This window comes from Anopheles ziemanni (assembly GCF_943734765.1).
Source record: "Anopheles ziemanni chromosome X unlocalized genomic scaffold, idAnoZiCoDA_A2_x.2 X_unloc_110, whole genome shotgun sequence".
Classification (NCBI taxonomy): domain Eukaryota; kingdom Metazoa; phylum Arthropoda; class Insecta; order Diptera; family Culicidae; genus Anopheles; species Anopheles ziemanni.
The window spans coordinates 39,696-40,000 of NW_026689720.1; positions in this window are offsets into that span (position 1 = coordinate 39,696).

Consider the following 305-nt stretch of genomic DNA (forward strand, 5'->3'; position numbering starts at 1 on the left):
CGGCTTGCTCCTCCCTACGGGGAACGGGTATACGCGCACAGCGGCGGCTTACGTTATGGCAGTCATGGATGCCTTACGTTTCCATGAAAAGTGTGTTCCTCCCCTGGTCCACGCTGCTTCGGCAGTCCTGGGTAAGATAGTTAGTTCTAGCTTGCCCTATGTGGAAGAGGACACGTAGACTTACTGTGGTGTGAAGTATAAGGTTCAGTTCTCCCCTGGTCCACGCCGCTTCGGCCGTCCTGGGTAAAATGGATTCATCCAGCTTGCCCTATGTGGAATGAGGACACTTAATGCTTCGTCTCTAA